This window comes from Bactrocera tryoni, unplaced genomic scaffold (assembly GCF_016617805.1).
Source record: "Bactrocera tryoni isolate S06 unplaced genomic scaffold, CSIRO_BtryS06_freeze2 scaffold_11, whole genome shotgun sequence".
NCBI lineage: Eukaryota > Metazoa > Arthropoda > Insecta > Diptera > Tephritidae > Bactrocera > Bactrocera tryoni.
This window is the reverse complement of record NW_024395824.1, coordinates 9,166,858-9,190,275: the sequence shown is the minus strand read 5'-3', so window position 1 is coordinate 9,190,275 and position 23,418 is coordinate 9,166,858. Positions and strand designations below refer to the sequence as shown.

General features: G+C 36.1%; 2 long non-coding RNA genes across 4 annotated transcripts in view; both read left to right on the top strand.

Moving 5' to 3' along the window:
- The first annotated feature begins 1,090 nt into the window (after positions 1-1,090).
- Positions 1,091-3,888, top strand: LOC120779738. The gene is made up of 2 exons (XR_005705744.1): positions 1,091-2,590; positions 2,646-3,888. It is a non-coding gene; the product is annotated as an uncharacterized LOC120779738 (long non-coding RNA).
- A 4,807-nt stretch (positions 3,889-8,695) lies between these two features.
- Positions 8,696-23,418, top strand: part of LOC120779704 — a 30,252-nt gene continuing 15,529 nt past the window's right edge. For 2 of the 3 annotated variants that reach the window (XR_005705722.1, XR_005705720.1), the window contains exons 1-3: positions 8,696-8,736; positions 16,277-16,404; positions 18,815-19,056. This is a non-coding gene — a long non-coding RNA (uncharacterized LOC120779704). The remainder of the gene's footprint in view (positions 8,737-16,276; positions 16,405-18,814; positions 19,057-23,418) is intronic. The other variant, XR_005705721.1, reaches the window with a different exon arrangement.

Genomic DNA, 23,418 nt, shown 5'->3' with positions numbered 1-23,418 from the left:
GCTTTTTGAACATCAACAAATCGAACATTTAAAGCAAACATGGCATCAAAGCGTCCTGCCCATCTAGTTGGATTCATTGTTTTTAATGTTACTGAATTTTATGATAAAACGGTTTCTCCTTTTTTGTTGTCAGATATAAAACTAGATAATATTTTCCGTCGTCTAATACTATGGCCAAAAAAATTATAAATTTGTTGCACAGTTTCGAATAATGTTTGTATTTCTATGACCTCTTACTGCATCATTTACTACCAAGTTTAAATTATGAGCAGCACAATGGACATACACTGCATTTGGCTCTATATCTCTTATGAGTTTTTGAACTCCGCCATAAGTACCTTTCATGGTATTGCTCCATCGTACCCTTGTCCACGGCACTTATTCAGAGAAATACTTTTGTCATTTATGGATTTTATTATCTGCTTGGACATTGCTAAGGCAATTTGATCCTTAACCTCATGAAATCCTAAAAATGACTCTTTAATTACGAGCGCCTTTGAAGTTCCATTTTCATCTTTCTCGATTAAGGTTGGTACGCAGCTCTCAAGTAATTGCTCAAGAAAAAACATACATTATTTCTCAAGTAATTTTGACAGCTGGTTACGCATTGTGATTACACATTACATTAGAAGAGCAAGAGAGAATAAACAAAGAAAACAAACTTTGTGCGTAATATGTATGTGTGTATGTGTATGGTAATATAAATATTTTCATTGAGATTTAAGAAATGTTGTTGATGATTGATAGGTTTTATACAACATTTCAAATTGGAATATACATATACATATACATATATATACTTCAAAATAATGATTTCAACTAATTTAGGATGAATTTGACGATTACTTCGAATTTCCTTCAAGAAACAATTGTTGATTTGATGTTTCTTCGCAAAACCGGGTTTGCCATATTCACATTTTACTGAAAAAAAGTATCAAAAATTAGTACTAGATTTCTTGAGAGCTGCGTACTAGCAGAAGTAAATTTACCGCAGGAAAGTTTCTTGACCGTTTCTTAAGCGTTTATTTATATGAAGTTTTTACGTTTCTTGACAACTGCGTACTAAGCTTTACACAGTAACGGTAAAGTTCACACAATTGATCTGTTTTGGAAATATCTTGAGTAGTATCAAACAAAATGGAATAAAACGGTGCAGTGACTATTTCATTTACCAGAGCATTTTCCACTTTTTGAACCAGAACAGCAATGAACTCATTTTGTATTTTTGGACTTAAGTATTTAATCTGGCCCTTAGATTTGTTTAGCAACTCTTGTAAAATAGGATCGTATTTGGCTAATAACTCAACAATACTCAAAAAATTTCCTTTTGGACCAGAATCGTTGCCATATACCGTTTCTTTATGGCCACGAAAAGCTAAATTACAGGTTGAAAGTGTCAAAGTAACATCAAGGAGTATAGGGAGTACCTGGCGCCAAAAAAATTTTTCTCTCTTGATAATGACTCTTGCTCTTCATCTAATGTTCCATGTAACTGCCCCTCTTGATGTACAAAACATGAATGCAAAAGTTCTTTCTATGTCTCATGTCTTTCTATGGCTTCCACAATATGTTTCCAATCATCATAGCCTTCCATCCAAATATTTTGTATATTTTTAGATGCCCTATTTGCGAATAACCAACATGGTTCACAATATGCTTTTTGAAGCAATAGAGAATAGGACAGCCATGTACGTTCTAACTTTACGCCAGATTTAGAAACAGTGTAATAATATTTATCTAAGAGAGAGCCCTTAAAAAGGGGCCTTTTGGTTTACAGTGTCCGTTTTCGATCACAAACCGTTTTACTTGATCATTGAGTTTTTTAAAGTTACCTTTATCAGTAACATGCGGTAAAGATTTTAATTTTTCTATGTCCAAACATGATTCATTTAAAGATTTGCTCGTACCTGGTTGTGGTTGCTCTGAATCTAAATATTCACTGTTATGGGGCCCTACGATATTGCCACTTATGTCATCATTTTCTGCCTTTCCGTCGCGCTGTTCATTTGATTCTTCTTGTATACTATCTTGATTATTAAAGTACTGACTTATTTTAGGTAACTTTTTATTTTGTTCTTTAGACTCCTTCTTTCGCTTCCACTCTGATACTTTCTAGAACAAAACCGCAAAAAGTTTGTAATAATACTATAGTTTTTATTTATTGAAAAATCTACTTAATTGCTAACAAATGCCAAAAAAGCGACCGTAAAAATGTTTATTACGAAAGTCCACCGATTGTTCAAAGTTCAATTCAAGTGTCAAAATTTGTAAGTTTTGAAAGAACGATGAACATAGGTACCGAAATAGTTTTGGTGGTTACGAATGTCAAAATAGTGAAATGATTTTGAAATGCGCAATGAGAATCATTTATGGTATTCAGAGTTTACTTTTAAAGTTAATAGGTAGCAACTTTAACAATGTAACACATTCAAACTGTGAGCAACCCTTCAAACAGCTGATTCGAACTGTCAAAAATTGTGTAGCTACAAAAATATTGACATGTAAGCAATGCCTCGCAGAAGTGGAAAAGAAAAATTACTAAACGGACTGTGCTTAAAAAACATGTTTTAATTGCTGCTCCAAGATTCAAGTAGGTGCACATTTCTATATTCATATAACTTTTGTAATTTTGCGCATTGATTTAGGCAGTGAAGATGAGGACTGCGATATTCTAATGGACTTTAATGTTAGTGCAGCAATAATTTTGTCCTCAAGAAGATGCAGCGACGTAAATGTGCCAAAATCTACTAATTGGATTGACACAATCCTTCCCAACTTCGATAACAATCGTATGCGGCAAATGTTATGACTGGAAACTCCGGAATTTCAACATATTTTAAGCTTAATCAAAGAAGATACTGCTTTTAAAAATAAAAATTCGGTTCCTCAAATGCCAGTGGAATTGCAATTAAAGATCGCACTTTTCCGTTTTGGTTCTAGTGGGGATAGTGCATCCATCAGAAAGGTTGCAAACTTGTTTGGAGTTGGAGATGGAGGAACTGTGATTACAGTTACAGACCGCATTATTTCTGCCATCGTAAATTTGAAATCTAAGTTTTTGTGTTGGCCAACTAGGGAAGAAAGACGCAAACTTTGTCGGAATCTCCAATTGAGGATCATGAATTCTATTTTTCCAGGAAAAAACAGTATTCCATGAAAATGCAAATAGTGTGCGACTATTCTTTGAGAATTCGACAAGCAACAATTGGATATAGGGGCAGTGTACATGATACTAAAATTTTTGCAGAATCAGCTATTGGACGAGCACCTGGAAATTATTTTTGAGAAAGGCAATGGATAGCCGGTGATTCTGCGTATCCCTTAAATAGAAATATAATTATACCTTTTCGGCAAAATGGCAACGAACTGTCGCAATATAAAAGGGATAGGTTCAACAAATACTTTTCTAAATATCGAGTACGAGTAGAAAATTGTTTCGGCAAATTAAAAGAAAGATTTAGCAGCTTAAAAGAGCTTCGGTTTCGATTGTCCAACGAAAATAATTACAAGAGCTGTTGCAGATGGATTTTAGCCTGCAGCATTTTGCATAATATATTGCAAGACTTTAACAATGACGACGATAATAGCTGTGATGAGGAAGAAATTGATTATCCTCCAGAAATTTATGAACAACACGAATTACGAATTGCATTGGCTGAATTTATTAATAATAGGAGCTCCCAATAAAAGTTTCTAAGTGATTTTTTTTTAATTTTTAGAACTAAATGTGTTTTTTTTAACCAAATACCATTTAGTTGTAAAGACAATTATCTTAATATTTAAAGGAAGAGTTCCAATGTAATTAATAAATAGAGTAGTAATTTTTGGTCTATCCTCGGAATGGGTTGAAAATTGTAAAGTACAGAAAATAAAAACCGCCAAAGAATATGTAGCAGTCTTTCCGACGACGTGTTTTTCTTTACGCTTGATTTGCAAAACAGGTTTTTATCAACACAGGCTTTAGTTATTTAAATTGAATTAGTTTCGTATAGAAATCTAAACTTTACAAATTTTCAGCGAAATATTCAACTTTTTAGTCGACATTTTTAGCCTTTTTGGTATGCAGTTCAATAGCCTATTAAATTTTATTGATATAAGAGATGTTTAATATTTTTCTAATGAAGGTGTTATACATGTTTTCTTCATATAACGCGATTTATTTTCTATATGGAAGAAAATACTTAGCACCGCGAGATTTTTATTGCATTATTTTCATTTTTTCCATTTCAATTCTTTCTTTCATTTCCAGTTCTTTCATAGCTATTCTCTCCCTCATTTGAATTTCCATAACTTGAATTTCCCTGTCAGCTTTTTTTCTAGCAACTCTTTTTCAAATTTTTCTTTATCAAACAAAAATTGTTGTTCTTTTAGCATTAATTCATTTTCCCTCATCTTAAATTCCTTCTCGATTCTGTCTTTTTTTGCATCCAATAAGCTGGAGTGTACATCGAGAACGTCTGATAGGGCTGTACGCGAATATATACCCTTTCGGACAGCCTTCGACGTAGAAGGGGTGACCAGAGACTCGGGTAATGCCACGATTTCCTCGACGGTTATATCAGAGGACGTGGCAACTTCTGGTGAACCAGTACATGCAATGTCCTCGGTATCCAATATAAGGCAGTTTGAAGTGAGCTCCCTATAGCCAAAAATGTCTAATGTTGGGCCGTTGGTTTCTCTAGTGGCCTGTTGTCCCTCAAAAGTTGATTAAACTTTCATTTTCGTTGTCGGTCCACTTTCTGTAGGGAGCCTTTCGAACACGCTTATGTACAACCTGCAATAGAACAATTATAGGCAGAATATTTTCATATTTATATTTAAAAATATTGCGAATACCTTCTGTATTTCTGTGTTGCTTTCCATTTTTTCTAATCGCGAATAGTCAGCTGAAGTTGCCAGTTTAGCAGGAAACAAAAACACGAAGTAAAGTAGAGTAATTTTGCCTAAGACTGTTATTTCGAACTTGTATAGGAAACAACAACAAGCAAAGTTACCACGTGGTAAAATGTTTTGAAGTTAACAGATGGCAAAATTAACACATCAGATAATAAAGAACTGTGAACACCCTAATTATTTTAAATAATAATTTCGTAACTTGTGATTTCAAACTTTACTACCGATACCTACCGACGATGTAAATGATTAATTTTATGGGTAGATTAAAAATTAAAATAATTGTAATAGTATAAATTATTTTAAATATTAGAATAAAATTCTTACCGAGTAGACATTGTCTACCTATTTTCACAATTAACTAATTAAATATATCCTCACTTGCAACAAACAACCAATTCTTACAACAATAAACTGCTAATTGCTTGGTGAGTTCTTGCGTAATACAATAGTGGAGTTTTTCATATTATATGTATATACAAACTCGAATCGGGGATTCTCCAAGCATCAGCAAGTATTACCAACATAAATTTTAAGCAGTGTTGCCGTTTGAGAAATAAAAAAATACACCAAACTCATTTCAAAATTGCGCTAAATTTTAGCTGTGAATTTTTAATGGCAATAAGAGAAGATGTGTTTTTATGTGAATTTATTTAACCATTATTACATTTATCAAAATCAACTAAATTAAATAACTGAATATCTTTCTGGTCATCATTACGTTCGGGTGCGGTTGGTGTGCCTTCTCCAGATGCCGTTACTTTTTTTACAGTTTTAGTCATTTTCTTCAAATCGTGTTCAGGCAACATAAAAGTGTGGCAATTTTTCTTAAGAACTTTTAACTGATGACGCATCATTATAATTGAACTCTGTTAGTAAAATCAGAGACAGTCATAACATAACACTTTAATGTAAAAAAGAGACAAAACATTAAACGCATCAATAACATTGTGATCGGGGAATACTAAATCCTTTGGGGAATTCCCAGCTCGTTATTTTCCTAACGTTTTACGGCTATAGCAATTAACTTATTGGCTTAAATTTACGCTCGTCAATAATTTTTACAATTTTCTACTAGATTCCGAAAAATATTTTTTAGCGCATTGTATTGAGAAAAAAAAGCGCTGAAGAGTCTAGAATTGCGCTATCTAGCGCGAAATGCGCTAAAACGGCAACACTGATTTTAATGTCGGCAGTATACCTAGTCTCAGCGAGACACCCTGTGACATGCCCAGTGGATATAAATGTAAACCAATATACACATTTTTGAGGTATGTTTGTCCACACATGTTTCCGAAATTATTACGAGTAATTGGATTTTGACCATTCTTTCTAAAACTGGGTTAAATTTTTTTTTTACTAATGCATTGAAAGTTTAATACCTAGGTATATTTTTTTTAGTTGTGTATGCAACTAAGAAGGTAACAAATAAATTAAAGACAAAACTTTTTTTTTTTACTTAAGTAATGTGTATGCGTAATAATAAATGTTGGGAATTGAGATTTCCTCTGACCGGGGGCTCCTTCGGGCTGAGTGCCCGTGGCATTTTGCCGACTTGCCACCCTATAGTTACGCCACTGTATGAGCCAAAATATTATTAGCAAAAGCCGCTTACTTCATTGGCGTCTGATTTCATTCACAGAATTCAAGAGTTTAACTTTATCCATAAACTCTAACAATTATACTCTTTATTACTATGAGGGGTGTTTATTCTTTGACCCTGCGGAATCTTATGTGACTGCATCAATTTCTTCAGAACGTGTGGCAAACAGTTTCGCTGTACATGAAAGAAATGACAAGTGAGTGATTTGCGTATATTTCCGGTTGAAATGTTGCCAGTGTTGATTAACCCTTGTCGTTTATTTCCCCAGCCTTTGCACATTTCGTATTATTTAAGCGTGTTTTCGAATGTTTAAATAAATGAATTAAAAAGTTTAACAGAAAAGTATTTAGGGATCATGAATAATATTGACAAGTTCCTCCCACATAGCAATAGGCACTTGAACGCACAACCACGAGGATAATGGATGTTGGATTCTTTTAATTTGTTGTTGATAAGCATAATACATATTTAGTTTTGAAATACTTTGAAATTAAAGAATCAAAAATCAAATTTCGTATAGATATCTCATAAAAGAAAATAGCTTTCCATACAAGACCTTGCTTTTGATTTGTAGTGGTCCGATTTACCATAAGCAATTTCTACGGAGATCGCATCCTTGCCTTCAGAACAGTCTATGTAAAATTTCATAAAAATACCTCATCAAATAAAAAATTTACCCTACAAGGACTTAAGTTTGAGCGTTCAGTTTGTATGGCATCTATATGGTATAGTAATTCGATGTCGGCGGTTACGACAAATGATCAGTTCCTTGGGAATAAAAGGACATGTGCAAAATCTCATATTAATATCTCAACAACTGCTGTACTAGTAGTTTGCATACAAATAGACGGGCATGGCTAAATTGATGCAGCTCGCCACTCTGATCGTTTATATACCATATTCTTTGTAGGTTATTACAAACTTCATGACAAATTTAATATAAAACAAGTAAGGAAGTCACCGAACATTTTATTCTCCCGCATGATAAAGTGATAATCGGGATTTCATTATCCGTCATTTACATATTTTTTATTTTGCTGTAAAGTTAATTAGATTAGATAAATTTGAGTATTGACTTGTATTTTCATTTCCTAATGTATATATTATACAGAGAAGGCATCAGATGGAATTCAAAATAGCGTTATATTGGAAGAAGGCGTGGTTGTGAACCGATTTCACCCATATTTCGTACATGTCATCAGGGTCTTAAGAAAATATCATATACCGAAATTCATTGAATTCGGTAGAGTAGTTCCTGAGATATGGTTCTTGGTCTATAAGTGGGCGAGGCCACGCCCATTTTCAATTTAAAAAAAAAAACCTGGGTGCAGCTTCCTTCTGTTACTTCTTCCGTAAAATTTAGTGTTTCTGACGTTTTTTGTTAGTCGGTTAACGCACTTTTAGTGATTTTCAACATAACCTTTGTAAGGGAGGTGGGCGTGGTTATTATCCGATTTCTTCCATTTTTGAACTGTATATGGAAATGCCTGGAGGAAACGACTCTATAGAGTTTGGTTGACATAGCTATAGCAGTTTCCGAGATATGTACAAAAAACTTAGTAGGGGGCGGGGCCACGCCCACTTTTCCAAAAAAAATACTTCCAAATCTGCCCCTCCCCAATGCGATCCTTTGTGCCAAATTTCACTTTAATATCTTTATTTATGGCTTAGTTATGACACTTTATAGGTTTTCGGTTTTCGCCATTTTGTGGGCGAGGCAGTGGGCCGATTTTGCCCATCTTCGAACATTCTAACCTTCTTATGGAGCCAAGAAATACGTGTACCAAGTTTCAATAACATAAGATGCGTACAGATAAACCTGCAGCACTCGAAGAGTGCTACAGCGAATCTGACAACCCTCGTGAACGAGGGGGTCATCGACATCAGCCTAGTACAGGAGCCCTGGGTCAATGAAGATACCATTAAAGGGCTAAACAGCAGCAACCATAACCTGTTTTACACACGGAACAGAGGTAAACCTAGGGCATGCATTCTTATCAATAAAAGTATAAATGCATTTCTTTGTCCTAATTACAGCACAGCAGATATCACAGTGGTAAAGATGGAACAGAAGGAAAACCCCTTCTTTTTGGTCTCGGCCTACTTGGCCCATGACGAAGACATACCAACGGCCCCGCTCACCAGACTAGTAGAGGAGAACAGGAAGGAAGATGTCCTAATAGGGTGTGATGCGAACGCAAGGCACACCGTATGGGGTAGCTCCAGTATAAACACCAGAGGTGAGTCACTCTTGCAGTATATTTTGAATAGTAATCTAAGTATTTGCAACAAGGGCGATAAGCCAAATTTTATTTTCCCAAGCTCGGATAGGTTTCCGGGGTTGGAGGAAGTGCTTGACCTCACGCTATCAACAGACACAGACAGTCTCGTTGTGGATAACTGGAGGGTATCCGATGAGCCTTCCATGTCGGATTACTCCTGGATACTCTTCAGCATCCGCGAGAAGTACAGTGCGCCTCTCACTTACCGGAACCCTAGAAGAACGGCATGGGGAAAATTTACCAGTATAGCAACAAAATGCCTTGAAAAGGGAGGCAATAAGAGCATCAGAAATCCTGAGGAATTAGATTCAGAAGTAGAGAAGTTGGAAAAAATCCTAACCACACCTTTTAATAAATCTACTCCGCTAACAGTTTTAAAAAAGAGAAAGTCTCTTCCTTGGTGGAACAGTGAACTCAAGAGTTTGAGAACACAACTAAGGAAGGCTTTCAATGAGAGTTTTAGAACCAAAATCTGGCAGCCATATAAAGACAGTATGAAAGAATACAAAAAAGCAGTCAGGAAAGCTAAAAAGGACTCATGGCCATCTTTCTGCACATCGATAGAAAGTTGCACAGAAGCCGCCAGGCTGAGTAAAATGCTATCCAAAGATCATATTAATACTGCATACATTAGGGCGGAGGGAAGTGATTGGACCTCCTCGGCAAAAGAGTCTCTGGAGGTACTAATCACAACGCACTTCCCCGGGAGTCAGCAAACACCTTCAACGAGGGTTCGACCAGAACCACCGCTGAACGCAGCTGACTATCGCAGCCAAATAGTAGACAAAAGAAAAATCAAATACGCCATAAATAGTTTTGCACCATATAAAGCAGCAGGTCCTGACGGGATTATGCCCATAATGCTGCAAAAACTGGTAGAACCAATGGTTCTAAGGCTAGAAAATATATACAAAGCTAGAATACAACTATCTTACATCCCAAGAAGTTGGAAAAGAAGTAAAGTTGTGTTCCTCCCGAAACCAGGCAGAAGAACACACGAGAATGCCAAGGATTTTAGACCTATAAGCCTTACCTCCTCTATGCTGAAGGTACTAGAAAGGCTAATAGATCTACACGTAAGAACAATAATGGCGGAGAAGTTATCGAAGTCCCAACATGCGTACATGAAGGGCCGATCAACCGAAACCGCCCTTCACGAGGTGATAAGTGTAATTGAAAAATCACTTCATCACAAACAATACACCATGGCTGCATTTCTAGACATAGAGGGCGCCTTCAACAACATAGAAGTAAATGCGATAATTAATTCTCTGGCACATGGTGGTATAGACGATACTGTGTGCAGATAGATACTATCGATGCTTGAGAATAGGAAGATTATAGCTTCAAACGGCGCTGCAACACAAACAAGCTATGTGAGTAGAGGAACGCCTCAAGGGGGGGTCCTCTCTCCGCTTCTATGGGTTGCAGCGCTGAACGAAATACTACTCCAACTAAACGGTGGAGGAGTGAAAGCAGGTCAGGCATATTTCCTTCAACAGTCAGCGAGATTATGGAAAGAGCACTTCGTAGGTTAAACGTATGGGCTAAAAACAATGGTCTAGGAGTTAACCCGAACAAAACAGAACTGATGCTATTCACGAGCAGAACCAAAATACCTCAGTTTCAACTTCCGGTACTAAACGGTACAACACTCACTCTATCCCCCACAGCTAAATACTTGGGGGTGGAGATTGACACCAAACTGTCCTGGAAAATAAATATAGAAAAAATAATAAACAAAGCATACATGGCCTACTATACTTGTAAGAAAATCGTCAACAAGAATTGGGGCCTTAAACCAAGTATAATCATGTGGATGTATACGGCTGTCATAAGACCTATACTTTGCATATGGAGCTCTGGTAGGGTGGCCAGCGCTAAACAAACAATACAATATTAGAAAATTAAATGGAATACAAAGAGCAGCATGTGCGGGTGTTACGGGTGCAATCAGGTCATGTTCAACTGATGCGCTTAATGTGATCCTGCATCAACTACCAATGGACATTTTTATTCACAAAACAGCAGCTATTGCGGCGATAAGAATAAAAGAATTGGGAGGTTGGAATCAGTAGAACTATGGACATAGTGTAATTTTAAAGAAATTCACTATTAATAAATCAGACTACATTCTCCCAAAGCTGGATTTCAATAGACACTTCCAGGTGAGGATACCATCTAGACGAGAATGGAGAAGAGGTTCAATGGTAGAGGAAGATACCACCTCAATCTATACCGACGGGTCCAAAATGGACTGTGGAGTAGGCACGGGGGTATTCTCCGCTGATCTAGGCATATCTCTCTCTATACGTCTACCGAACTCGGCTAGCATCTTCCAAGCAGAAGTACTAGCATAGAAAAAGCCTGCTAAGTACTATTAGAAAACCACGGGAATATACATAAAGCTCCAGCTAAACTTGATCAGGGTTCCCGGCCACAGGAACATTTTCGGTAACGAAAAAGCAGACGAGTTGACAAAGGCAGGAGCTTTCCTCAATGAATCCAAAGCGGAGCTAATACCAAGCACGCTAGGATCGATAAAAGGAGAGATCAATAGACAATTTCAGCAAATTGCAAACAACAGGTGGAAAAACATTACAAAATGCGTCATAACTAAACAATTATGGCCAACATGTGACAGAAAAGGAACCAATGACTTGTTAAATAGGTCAAGAAAAAGTATTTACAGAATAACAGCTACCACAGCAGGGCACTGGCCATTTGGGGAACATGCGTCCAAAATGGGATTGCCCTACAACGACATCTGCCGTGGCTGCGGAGTAGCAGGGAACAAGGAAACAATCTTCCACTTTCTCTGCGAATGCCCAGCTCTAGCACAGATCCGACACAAAATACTCGGAATCCACCAAGCACCAAACCTTGAATGGATTTCCACCAAAAGTATATCGGACATAAGTAGTTTCATCGAAACCTCAAAATGGTTTGAGAGAGGAGGTGAAACGTAATAGCAGATACAGGAGGTTCTACGAATAGTGTATCAAAATGGCACATCAAGTGCTAATTGAGCCCAATAGAGCTGCACTCCTACCTATGTACCTACCTACCTCATCATGATATCTCAATTTTTACTCAAGTTACAGCTTGCACGGACGGACGGACGGACAGACAGAATCCAGATTTCAACTCTACTCGTCGCCCTGATCACTTTGATATATGTATATAACCCTATATCTGACTCTTTTAGTTTTAGGACTTACAAACAACCGTTATGTGAACAAAACTATAATACTCTCCTTAGCAACTTTGTTGCGAGAGTATAAAGATATTGTGAGTAGAAAATTCCCTCAATTCAATCTAGATGCTATGCACTGCACAAGAATTGAGCAAACAAGGTTTACAGAAGTATAAGTTGAAATTAAATTAAAATTTATTTCAAACAAAACTATTTTTTAAACTTATTTATCTTAATGTTCATATCGTAATATTTACTTTATTTTGTCACTGTAATTGAAATTGCAATGATTGGATTCATAAAAATGAACTCTTAGGTGTACTAAATTTGTTGGAATTATTCATCGATAACAGCTGTTATCAGCATATAAACGAAATTAGTGGATATTTATGTCTAAACATTTGTTTTGAGGAATTTTTGATGGTATTGTTTTCTTGTATGGGCCATATGGTATAAGGAGATATTAAATCAAATAATATGTATAAACCATACAAATATACTTTTTTGAATGGTGCCATACTAGAAAAACTGCATGTAGATTTATTTTCCACCAAATTGATTACATTACTAACACTTCTGTGACAAATTATAATAATGTACTGTATGTTCAAGAGCCACCCTCTCCAAATGTTCGAAGCCATCACGGTTATTATCACAGCACAAGCATGTAAGCATGTCAATGCTCACAGTTCTTGCACTGAGGTTTTAAACAAAGCAAACAAAATTTATGCTGTCAAAAGTAATACGACCGTACCAAATGAGTTTGAGACTTTCAACACTTGTCGCTTTATGTTTTATAAATGCAGGAGGGTTGAGTTCGAATCCTTTATTAGCATGCTAAAAATTTAAGAGCGGAGTTAACAGAACTTAAGTTTATACTCACTGAGTTCAAAAACTTCTTTTCAAAAACACAACATACCCTAATACGAAAATGATCATTCAGTGTGCGTCTAAACTAAAGCGCAGAATTTAATATGCATTGCTGGTATTACAATGAATAAAATAATTAAGTAGATTTTTAAATGCTTTTATTTTTATTATTAAGACATACATTGTTCTTTTTAAGTTAGTAAAAATTAAGTAAATAAAAAATATAAATTCATATATGAAAAACGCCAGAATTCTGGTGCGACAAAACGAAAGCACATGGCTGTGATTTCTAATTGTACACATTAATTTTTCGCCTAACGGTTTTTAATGATCAGTAAATGTTGAATATGTGTAGTTATTGGCTAAATAAAAACAAGAAAAAACGTTAACTTCGGCTGCACCGAAGCTAATATATCCTTCACAGGTGCATTTCTTTTAGTAACTATGTGTTTAGTTTGTATGGAAGCTATACGTTGTAGTAATCCGATCCGAACAATATTTTCGGAGATTATATTATTACCTTAACCCATTAAATTTTGTGAAGACACCACATCAAATGCAAAAGTTTTCCATACAAGCCCTTGATTCCGATCGTTCGGTTTGTATGGCAGCTATATGCAATAGTGAGCCGATCTGAACAATTTCTTCCCATATTACATTATTTCTATGAACAATAACTCATACCAAATTTTGTGAAGATATGTATATCGTCAAATGAGAAAGTTTCCCATGCATGCATTTGATTCCGATCATTCAGTTTATATGGCAGCTATATGCTATAGTTAGCCGATCTGGACAATTTCTTCGTAAATTACATAGTTGCCTTAGAAAATAATCTCTACGAAATTTTGTGAATATATCTTGTCAAATTCAAAAGTTTTCCATACAAGAACTTTTTTCCGATCGTTCAGTTTGTATGGCAGCTATATGTTATAGTGGTCCGATATCGGCAGTTGAGGAGCTTCTTGAAGAGAAAATGACGTTGGCAAAAATTCAAAACGATATCTTAAAAACTGAGGGACTAACACACTGACACTGCTTACTGAAAACAAAATTGAGAAAATCCCGGACGAACCAAAATGACCTAACAAAAATTTAATTTGGTGTTAAGCTTTGCATGGCCACGACTGTATCTTCTATCGAAGTTCTATAATCAATACACACATTAGATGCAGGGATTGACAGCGGTTCTTTTGTTGACACTGTCACCAGCATGCTATCTGCGGTCAAATAAACTATATTCAAAATTGCCTGCGCATCTGTTAGTCATCTTTTATAGAGTAACTAGTGAATTCCGTTTCGCCATTCCGTAGAGACAACATTTGAGCTTTTTGCCAAAATTGAACTTTTTTCCCTAGAAACGAGATTTTCTTAACGCTCTCTTAAACGCAGAGTTGCCAGTCTAAATATCTTGTAGTATTTAAAAAATATACTTGAACATATTTCAAATATTCTTAAAGTAGCTCAAAATTATATTGTAGTGATGTTGTTGATGTTGTATTGAAGTTTTTCCGTTCCGCCCTTCCGTAGTGACATCGTAGTTGTTGTTGTTCTCTCCTGATCACATTTGAGCAATGTTGCCAATGCTCAATTTGTATACATGATTTTGCACACATCTAGTTTTTCAAAACAAAAACATCAAAACTAAAATTTAATTATTAAAAAATTATAAATAATAGTATTGGACTGTAATTTTGAGTTAGTTAGTTTGTTAGCTTATTACTACCAAATATATATACTGGCCACCCTATTCTTAAGAGAGCAATCTCGTTAAGAGAACCAACTCGTTCCTACGGAAAATATCCAATTCGGGCAAATACGCACGTAAGGGAGCGTAGAAACAGTGGTGAGTTTTAATTTACATTGAAACAACAAAAATGCTCAAATGGGAACATGCATTGTCACTACGGAAGGGCGGAACGGAATTCACTATTTGCACTATTATTAGTATTATGCTTTAAAATCAATGTGACCGTCTCATTGATAATACACGTAATTTCATATCATATTATTATATGCAACAACAACGTCAGCGCCAGTGGAGTGGTATCGAAAGCAACAGTGACTGATGCGGTCAATCTGTCCATTACCGTTCCCCGCTCTCTAATAGGTTTAATACAGAAATCCTAAACCATTAAAGTTACAGCAACCAAATTCTTCTACCAGAAATACAGGGTTTGTCCAATCATTACAATTCTTTAAAAACTTTAGTTCTGCGTCAATTCAGCGCTGCAAGCGCAATTTCCGAGCATTGAAGGCGTAACGAAAGGCAATCTCCGGAATAGCCTTGAGAGCCAAGTTGCATGCTGCTTGGCGAGGAGACTCCGGCGTGTGCCACTGGGAAGATTGCCTCTTTGTCTCGGGATCATATTCAAAGATCCATGAGCTGACGACCTGTAATTAAATTATTCAAATACTCGTATTGGGGGTCACTTTCACACATGTTCAAATTTTCCTGGCACACTTCCACTCGCCGCAATTTCTGATCGTTAGTGAGCAATTCTGGGATAATTTTCACGCACACCTTGCGCATGTTCAAGTGCTCCGTTACAATGTCATGAACCACAGATTTTGATAAATTTAACATCTGAAGCAATTAAATGAATACTTAATCGACGGTCTGAGCTCAAAACTTTGCGCACACGGATCACATTGTCGGTGTTTGTCGAAGTCGCAGGTCTCCCAGCACGGTCTTTACCGAATCCAGTCGGTGGGTGCACGCTCCAAAATACAGTCGCGGAGGAAGAATATCAGTCATATTACTTTCCGGACAAACCTTGTACTATAAAATGAGTTCTTCTACCGTCAGTCTGAAAATGGATGTACTCGAAAAATAACGCCGCCCACTCTCCATATAATGGTGCTGTTAAAAACTACTAAAAGCGCGATAAATCAATAACTAAGTAAGCCAAAGACATTGAGTTTTAACCCCGAGATGGTCTGAGAGGACTTTAAGGGCTATGTTACAGTGTGAAAATAAACGAAAGTCGAGAGTAAATAAATCAAGAATCAATTAATATATCAGGATAAAACTTTGAACGGAAAGTGCCTTTAAAGTGTGTCGCTTATGATTAAAAATTTCCCAAGTCAAACCAAAACAGTACTAATAGTTGAATTTTAATCGAAAATATCGGTTAACATGGGGGATATATAGGTATAATTGAAGTTTTGGGATAACTCTTTGGAATATGTCCGTTTGTTAAAAATGAGTTGAAACGGGTCAATTCCACTATGAAATATTCGGTTATACCCGATTTTAACCCTTTCTTACTTGTTTAACTATTATAATGGAATTTTTGAAATAAGTTAAACTTAAATTAATTGATTGAAATGGATATTCAAAATATATAGTTATTTTAAAATCAGACGAATTTTACGTAATGTTCTCGATTGCTGTCATCAAATTTCATCACTAGTTTCATTTTATTTCAGGTCAACGTCTGTTCTATGGAGAAATTTTGAAATATGTAGCTCCAGCAATGCTTTTCTTTCTTCGAGGCGGCTTCTCCGACAGCACTATCAACAACAAAGTTGTAATTTTGTAAAATTAAATAGTTAAGGTATGTTTATGATGTCGAATTTGCTTATACCATAGACTTAAGTATAAATTTAGCAATTATTTTCGAACATTTCGTCGCTAGATTTATGCATTTCGTGCAACCATCATCATCATTCATGCTTGCAGCTGTCAAAATAATTAAATTTAGTATACAATATAAGTATGTAATATATAGTTAACTGAGCAAACAATATAAACTTCAAATACAGTAATTCGCTTACCTACAAATTGAAAAAGCAGACGCTAAGGCGGCGTCATTTCCTATAATATGTAATACTACCATGAGCAAAAAGTAGTACGACTTTGCTTATAGTTTTAAAATTCTTAATTTATTGTTTCAACCAAATAGCTGGGCAGCGGCACCTTGCCAATTAAGGGATCGGACATTTCAGGTGTATGCCCTCAAATCGTAGTCCTTATTTCGTTTGCCATGGTCGTCATCAAAAGGAGAGCCTCTCATCCGAGGCTGTCGATTAGTTTTCATTGGTACTGTTTTTTACGTGGCGGTTTCCAAACCCAGCGCACAACCCTGTGGAGGGGATGTTTCGCCTTCTCACTTTAGCTCGCCTTTACACGGATGTTCTTACGCTACCCAGAGGATTCTTGGTCAAAGACCGGAAGTCGTGAGCTGCTTAAGCCATATGAAGCCATAAAAGAATCATTTCTAGCCATTGCCTAGTGAATGGCGATCAGAGAACTTTCCTCACTTGCGTGAACTTCTACACATTACTCCATCCTCCCGGAATATCTCCTGTCATCAAACAAACAGTCGTCGCACTCGCGACTAGGCACTCACGTCATTTATGACAGTCATAACTTTGAAGTCGTAGATAATTTCGTCTATCTTGGAACCAGCGTAAACACCACCATGTCAGCCTAGAAATCCAACGCAGGATAAATTTTGCCAACAGGTGCTACTTCGGACTGAATAGGCAATTGAGAAGTAAAGTCCTCTATCGACGAACAAAAACCGAACCATATAAGTCACTCATTATTCCCGTCCTGCTATGTGGTACAGAGGCTTGGACGATGACAACAACTGATGAGTTGACGTTGCGAGTTTTCGAGAGAAAGGTTCTGTGAAAGATTTATGTCCTTTGCGCATTGGCCACGGCGAATTTTGCATTCGATGAAACGATGAGCTGTATGAGATATACGACGTCCATGCCGTCCATAGTTCAGCGAATTAAAAGACAGCAGCTACGCTGGCTAGGTCATGTTGTCCGAATGGACGAAAACACTCCAGCTCTGAAAGTATTCGACGCAGTACCCGCCGGGCGAAGCAGAGGAAGAGGAAGACCTCCACTCCGTCGGAGGTTAACTCGGCTATAATCACGTAAGCGGTGTCTACGCAAGTAAAGAAGAAGAATTTATCCTTTAAAATCTTTATCGTCTCCTCGGAGCGGTCGTTCGCGTTTGCTGAATAGCCAGAAGTTACACTGAGCTCAATTAGGCGAATACGGTGTTTGCGGCATGATATTAGTTGAAAATTTGGCGAAAAACTCTTCGTGAGTACAGTATCAATACATTATGGGACGGTGCATTATCTTGGTGCAAAAACCAAGAGTTTTCGGCTCATAATTCTGGCCTCTTTTTACGAGTAGCTTCGCGAAAACGATGCATAACACTGAAATACTATTCTTTGTTGCCAGTTTGGCCGGTCGGAAGGAGTTCGGCGCGCACCACTCCTCGAAAACCGAAGAAAACTGTCAACATAACCTTACCTTTTGACCTGCTTTGATGTGGTTTTTTCGGCTTCGGCTCACCTTTGCCACGATATTCGGCCGACTGATCGTCTGTAAGCACAGATCCAAGATTTATCGCCAGTATAATACGTTTCATGACATGTTGGAATTCATTGTTTCACAAACGTTAATGTGACGATGCTAGTAAAAGATCTCATTGTGAATTTCCTTTCCTTTATTTTATTGGCGAGTTGATGACGTGGTTCGTTGTGAACACGTTCTCAACCCTCTTTGAATAATTTGTACCAATCAAAAGAACTTTTCCGCGACATACTATTATTACCAAAGGCGTTTTCCTACATTTTGAACATTTTCAACCTAGAAAGAAAATATATCCACGAATGGACTTCAGCGCAAAACTTAAATTAAAAATTCTTACTATATTTTGCTCACAGTGGTATACACAATATACTTACCCAAATTTAATAAATAAAAATTTATAGAAAATGACGTAAGAAACTTCCTTTCGTGAAAATCTTGCAGAGTGATTTGTGCATACATATAGGTGCATACTACTACATGATTGTACATATATTCCAAGTGCCCTTTTAGCATATGTTGATAACTCTTTATACATACTTTTTTGTTAAAAGTCAGTAAATGTATCACTGTAACAAAACTACCTAATAATTAAGAAATTTCATTAACACAGAGGTGTTCTTGAAGTTGCAGTAACCCAGTCGCACGTCGGGAGTAAGCGCAATCAATCATATTGTCTTTGACAACCACAGTCAAAAGCGATAAAGAACAGCATTGAAGTTGTCTGCAAGATCAACATCGATAGCCGCATTTTCGGTGTTAAGCACCTGATTGCTGTTGGATGCCGCAAAGCAACTTCGACGAACTGAACGAATCGTGTAGCCGTCAGCAAATGCATACAGAAACATATTCAAATTCGTATATAACAAGTAAGGAAGAGCTAAATTCGAGTGTAACCAAACATTTCATACTCTTGCAACTTGCAAGGATCAAAGACTTTATATTAAAAAGAAAAATAAAAGAATTCAACACTCAATATTCGACGAAATGGTGACTGGATTAGGTCAAATTTGGTATTTTATTAAGTTATATTATTGGTTCTAGATTCAATTAGTTTTACTGCAATAATTTTCTTCGTGTCAGCTAATTTGATTAAAATCTAGTTCAAGTTTTTACCCAATTTTATCCATTTAAAGCACAATGATGCACTGTTAGACTCTGTTAAATTTATTAAAATAACTTAAATATTTGCTGATAACTATATGTACATAATATTAAGCAAGTCGGAAGTCCTAAAATCTTTGTATGAGGTTTATGGCGGCTAAGGGAATTAGTGAACCTCCCTTAATTTCAATTTCATACCACACACCTTGATCAATAGTTTCGATAAAAAGTCAGCCATGGGCCCTAGAGCCACATTTCCAGTATCTGAGGCTGGAATAATTTTGATCTGATTTTGTCAATTTTTTGACTTGAGATAATATACCTCAAAGGCAATATTCGTGAAAAGTTGTTTCCCTATACATATATTGGGTAGTCGACAAAGTCTTTTCGTTTCCAGTGCTACCAATTACATTGTGTCATACCATATAGTGTTGCAAAGATGAGTTTTAAGCTTCATTTAACCAAAAAATGATTAAATTCGGGGAAGTTAAAAAAAGTTACAGCTGTTCAAAAATTAGTGAAAATAATGAAGAAATTCGCTATATTTTGAAATTTTTATATAAAAAAGGAAAGAATGCCACGCAAGCACCCAATGTAATTTATGAAGTTGACGGAAACGATGCGGTGTCAGTTCGTGTAGCGCAACAATGATCCGCTCGCTTCCGTTCTGGAAATTTCGATTTACACTGATGAAAGTTTTACACTGATGGCATAATGTTTCTAGCGGAAAAATGGAAAAAAGAAATCGACCAAAATGACACATATTTGTTTATTTATTTATTATTATAAATAAAAAAAAAAACAATTTGAAGTTTGATTAGAAAGTCTGATTTCGCCCATTTTCGCACTGTGATATGGTAAAAATAATACTATGTACCAAATATGGTTGAAATTGGTCGAGTGGATACCGAGATATGTATGGGATTTCACCTAAACATGAGCGGTGCCATTCCCGTTGTTCAATTTTCCCATCAGTCACCTCGTACCATCCCGGATATAAAATTTAAAGTCTCTGAGGCACTTAGTTGCATTGTCGCAAGAGGTATCGAAATGATTTGTACTGCGCAAATTTGGGTAATATAGCTTCAATGGTTTGGGTTAAATACATTAAACCTAAAGCATCGTGACGATATCTCAATTTTACTCAAGTTACAGCATACTCAAACAGACGGTCACTCGGAATTCAACTCATCTCGGTATCTTGACTATGTATGTATATATTTAAACCTATATCTATATCAACTAGTTTTAAGTGATATAAATAACCATTATGTGAACAAAACTGCTATACTCTGTTTTAACATGTTGTAAGAGTATAAAAATATGAATCATATGAGCAGTAACGCAGTGAAAAGTCTTTAAGAGCAAACGAAAATATTTTTTTTCTCAATATGTATACATACATACATACATACATATATATATATCAAATTGATTGTGTGGGATAATATGGACAGTTTTTTGGAAATTGACTCATGCAGGTGATAAAATACAAAGTAGAGACAAAATCGTAAAACATGTGTAATGAAAACATCTGGTTTTACAATAAATTTACCACGAGTGACGTGTTGGAGCGCAAACCTTTGGCCTTCAGGAATGTTTTCTGCCGCTGCAGCAACTACCAGGGTACGAGTATATGTATATTAGGGTGTGCCATTTTGAGGCAACCTTTTTTTTCAACTGAAAAACAGGCTCAACAATTTCGAAATGTGTAAAAAAAAAGTCACTCAAAATATGAGCTCTTAATATTAATATTAAGAGGTGCCTCTTTCAAATATTCTGTTTTCCATATAAATTACATGAAAAAAAAATCATTTTTTTTGTGATTGTGCGCAGGTTATCACATGATCGATTTTTCGAATGTCAAGAATCGATTCTTAATCGACTTCGACTACTGAAGATCGATTCTGAAAAATTGATCATTTTACGAGAAAACTCGATTTTCGAGTAGAATCGGAATCGAGTTTACTAGCTAGAACAGGGTATATTAAGTTTGTCACGAAGTTTGTAACACCCAGAAGGAATCGTCGGAGACCCTATAAAGTATATATATAATCGATCAGTATGTCGAGCTGAGTCGATTTAGCCATGTCCGTCTGTCTGTCTGTCCGTCTGTCCGTCTGTCTGTATATATACGAACTAGTCTCTCAGTTTTTAAGATATCGTTTTGAAATTTTGCAAACGGCATTTTCTCTTCCAGAAGCTGCTCATTTATCGGAACGGCCGATATCGGACCACTATAACATATAGCTGCCATACAAACTGAACGATCGGAATCAAATGCTTGTATGGAAAACTTTCACATTTGACAAGATATATTCACGAAATTTGGTATATACTATTTTCTAGGGCAACAATGTAATCTCCGAAGAAATTGTTTAGATCGGTTAACTATAGCATATAGCTGTCATACAAACTGAACGATCGGAATCAAGTTCTTGTATGGACAACTTTCACATTTGACAAGATATATTCACGAAATTTGACATATGTTTTTTTCTAAGGCAACAATGTAATCTCCGAAGAAATTGTTCAGATCGGTTAACTATAGCATATAGCTGCCATACAAACTGAACGATCGGAATCAAGTTCTTGTATGGACTACTTTCACATTTGACAAGATATATTCACGAAATTTGGTATATGTTATTTTCTAAAGCAACAATGTAATCTCCGGAGAAATCGTTCAGATCGGTTAACTATAGCATATAGCTGTCATCAGGGGCGTCGCGAGGATCCAGATCATGGGGGGGTGAGTCCCTTTGAAATGCCGACTAATTTCAAGAATTTGCCGATTTAATGTATATGTTTATAAATATATATAAAATAAGGATATCTTCATTTCTGAGAAGTTTGACAACATAATAGCATAATTCATTATTTTATTCTCAAATAAGTATTGTACATATTAGTATAATCATCATTTAATATGTTTCTCTTAATATAAAATACATATATTGTTCAGCAACGTGTTACGCGGGAAAAAACAAGATTTTCTTAAGAAATTGAATTGCAAAAAATATAAATTTCTGAGTTATATTTTCACTCTGCGATGTTTCAACATTGACATTTTCCAACAACATCGCGCAGATCGTTTTTGTCTACTTTATCCTTTGAAGAAAGCAGCATCAAAGAATTCAAACGTTCATCCCCCATTGTTGTACGCTAATCGTTGAAAACAAATTTCAATTTACTAAAAGAACGTTGACATGAAGCTGACGTGACAGGAGCAGTCATTATGTAATGAACAATTTTGTACGCAGAAGGAATGACCTTTCTCAATTTGTACGCTACTATAGAAATGTCATCGAAAGATTTACACTCTTTACATGAATCAAAAAGAATTTGTGTTTCAGCAAAAATACAATCTAGATCTTCACTGAAGAACTTAGGTTCCAATTGCACAACAAATTGTATAGATTCTATTGTAATATTACTTCTGTTAGCTGGAATCCTGAACATCTCTTGAATGGGTTTGAAGGTTGAAATAGTTTCTTGCAAATTATCTTGAAAAAATTTGTGAAATTTTCGAGGACAATTTTGAATTCTTTTCTATAAAATGTCTGGAAATCAATATTACAAGCAGTTGCTGGATTATCGTCATATTTCTTCGGAGCACGGCGTGTTCTGTGGTGTTTCGAAAAGTCATTTTCAGGGTTGATCTGACACTTTTCAGCAAATGCAACTGAACTTGCTAGCAATGCGTTAATTTATAATATATTCAACCACTGTTATTCGACCCACCCCCACCACACCCCCCCTCGCGACGCCCCTGGCTGTCATACAAACTGAACGATCGGAATCAAGTTCTTGTATGGACAACTTTCACATTTGACAAGATATATTCACGAAATTTGGTGTAATTTTTTTTTCTAAGGCATCAATGTAATCTCAGAAGAAATTGTTCAGATCAGTTAACTATAGCATATAGCTGTCATACAAACTGAACGATCGGAATCAAGTTCTTATATAGACAACTTTCACATTTGACAAGATCTATTCACGAAATTTGGTATATGTTATTATCTAAGGCAACAATGTAATCTCCGAAGAAATTGTTGAGATTGGTTAACTATAGCACATAGCTGTCATACAAACTGAACGATCGGAATCAAGTTCTTGTATGG